The sequence below is a fragment of the Anneissia japonica genome, unplaced genomic scaffold, assembly GCF_011630105.1.
Source record: "Anneissia japonica isolate Jap-2015-1 unplaced genomic scaffold, ASM1163010v1 scaffold288079_len50985_cov202, whole genome shotgun sequence".
Taxonomy (NCBI): domain Eukaryota; kingdom Metazoa; phylum Echinodermata; class Crinoidea; order Comatulida; family Comatulidae; genus Anneissia; species Anneissia japonica.
In genome coordinates, this window is record NW_022700084.1 from 8,368 (window position 1) to 11,807 (window position 3,440).

The window sequence follows — 3,440 nt, forward strand, 5'->3', positions numbered from 1 at the left end:
TGTGTAAAACAATATAACATACTTACCACTTTTAAGTCAATGATCAACTTAGTTTTCTTGCCTTTGCCTCTTTCAAACCCAGTCATTTTTTCTATCATCTTGATGGTTTCAATCATCTGGAAAAGAAGTATTTAGATGGTTACAACTATTTCAATCAAAAAAACATACATGCATATCAACATGGTAAATGAAATATAGGGAATATAATAATAATAATAACTTTATTTAGACACATGTGGCCCAGTTCAGCCAAAATGGCTGTTCTTACCTGGAGCCGTGTTAAAATACAATTTGAATATTAAAGTAGTACATTGATATAAATACAAAAAGACACTAAAATTTATCTGTTAAATTGTAAATCAAGAAAATCCCCATAATTTACAAGTTAACTGTAAAAATAATCTCCTTAATTTGCACCATCAAAATAACTGAGTCAATAAAATATTAGCGAACCAGGTAATCATTTGAGGTAATTTGATTTCTTAAATGTGTAATATTGTAAGATTTGTTTAGATGACTATCTGGAAGAGCATACCATAAACAGCTCCTCTATATGAAATACTCCTTATTTACTTCAGTTTTAGGTAACAGAAGTTAAACATCAAAAACAAATTATGAAGATACACTGGAAAAATATGATATATAGAGTTTGATACATAAAAATGGCAATCACCATAATCTATTAATTGGGAATTGAAATTTATCTGAAATAAAGATACAAATAAACAATTTAAAAACCGTAAAAATAACAAACGACATGTTGCGGAGCTCCTAAGTCTCCAGGATTGTACTTGAATCACAATGTAAATATGCCAACACATTCTAGTCTTTGCAGTTATATACATTTTTCCTTTTTTGTTTATACTTAACATTTATGTGGGGGTGTCAAACTTGGAATATCCATATGTAACATGAACACTGTATTTTGTATTGTACAACCACTTTTGCTAAAATCCCTTTGGCAAGGAATTGGGAGGCTTCCACAAAAAAAATGGGTGCCCATTTCAAACCCTGAAAAATTGTTCAATTTATTACTGTTTCACATACTTTCCTGACCACTTAAAACAGGACGAATTTATGAAATATGCTGCATTCTACAGACACATCAATGTATGGTTTAATAAGTACCAGCCACACACCCTACATTTAGTTGGGGATCATAATTTTATGTCTGAAATAGTAGGCAATTTTATATAGTTGAGGTCAGGCTCAGAATGAGAAGAATAATTATATATGAAATTAAAATGTATAATTCTTACACTTCAAATATTTCGCTACCATATTTTTGTCACATTTACCTTAGTTTCACCTACAGCTTCAGGGAGCAGCTGAACCATGTGTTTCATATTCGCAAATGTTTCACTGCCAAGTATTCTCTAAGTCAGAGACGACCTTGAAGATTATTGAAGTTGAATATCAGCATTGTTAAATTATGTATATGTGTGTAAAAAGAAATCTGACTTTGTAAATAACAACAAGCTGGTAGCAAACAACTACTACCATTACGATGTACATAGTCATCGGCTCTCAATAAATGTCAAGAACTTGGAATACCAGAAAACGCACATAGTATTTAAGACTTCTTAATACGCATCGCTGAGCAGACGGCTCTCTAGATTCAAAAGGTTGCCATGCTTAAGTCAAGGTGAGCCCATATTTATAGTCAAACCCCAAGGTGAGCCCATATTTATAGTCAAACTTTTTTATATTGCCTAATAACATAGAAAAAGTATTTTAAAATGAATAAAATTCGCAAATGACGTCATTGCGAATACATTACAATCCTCACTGGCAGCTTTTGTGTTTTTGTGGCCGAAACTTTTGAAAACCTGAAATATTCTTCTTAACTTGAGCCATGAATGAAGTAGAACAATTTTTGAAATAGATCAAGCTATGCGATTATTAGAAGAATTATACATTCAAGGAAACTTGGTAAACAATGAATTTTGAACTCCATTTCATGTCCATTTTAAACTGATCAAATAACTTTGCAAAGAGTGTTCCTAAGAGTTAGAGGTTCCATGAATGAACAGGAAACAATTTAAATACACCTACATGCCATACTTACAAAAGAACCATCAGAGTAACATGGTAACTTGTCCACTATGTTAACCAATCTACCGTCTGGTTGTTGCTTGATCCATTTTTTATTATTAGCGAACATTTCACGCATAAGCAATTTAATATGTGCTTTGTTTGGTTCTCTTTTCTGCCATTCCAACTTCAGTTCATCCAAATGTTTTTTGTAGTCTTCAGTTGTAAGCTCTGAAATCCTGAAATTATAAGTCTACACATAAATTTTCAGCACATTGAATATTAGGAAATGGGAATATTTCCTGCACGATTAAAATCGTAAGGGTACTGGATTTGGTCTACAAGAGTTTGTGTTTCGTACAGGTCATTCCAATCATAGAAGAAGCCTTTATTGGAGAAAGCTTACCTGTTGTTAGCCATAGTAGCCTGGGTCAAAACTAACTCTGGTTATATAAAATGTATTAATGTATTATAAGATTGGAAAATATTAGTTTTCTTATTGTAGTAGTGATATTATGTACACGTTTTAATTATTGTTATTTATTCTTAAACGTTATTATATTTTACATCTTGAGAATATTTCCCGCATGATTAAAATCGTAACGGTACTGGATTTGGTCTACAGGAGTTCGGGTTTTGTACAGGTCATTCCATTCAAAGAAGAAGCCTTTATTGGAGAAAGCGTACGGTACCTGTCGTTGGCCATAGTAGCCTAAGTCAAAACTAACTCCGGCTATATAAAATGTATTATAAGATTGGAAAATATTAGTTTTATTATTGTAGTAGTGATACTATGTACACGTTTTAATTATTAATTATTCTTAAACGTTATTATATTTTACATTTAAATTTAATGTATCATTTAATTGTGAATTACTATTCCATGTTAAAATAATCTTTATCTATTAAAATTGTATATTACTGTATTAGGCATAGCCGAGTTTTAGCCTTGGCTAGGCCCAAACATGTTAATTTATAATTATGTGATTGTAATAAATTATAAAAAATATGAATAAAACACAAAAATTATGAAAGAAAAAAATAAAGGAAGAATGAAGAATAGGAAAGAGATTTGGAGCGGCTCAAATATTTTCCGAAAATATACAATAGTAGTCATCAATATGCTTTTATTGCATTACGTTTTTGTAAACAATTTTGGGCACTAATCATCAGAGGTCTCGATGCCAGTACAGCCTACACTTTTCATAATTCAAAATCGAATCAGACCTAAATAAAGTGATTTCCAAAATCTCTTTATATGAAATGAAGAGTAATTATTGTTTAGAAAACAAACTAAAACAAATGTCTTACGTGGAAGTACGTCTAAATTTACAATATGAACCTAGAGCCCAGAATGTAGTTCTGGCTGGCCTTAGGCCTAGCCTAGGTTACAGGTACGCCTAGGC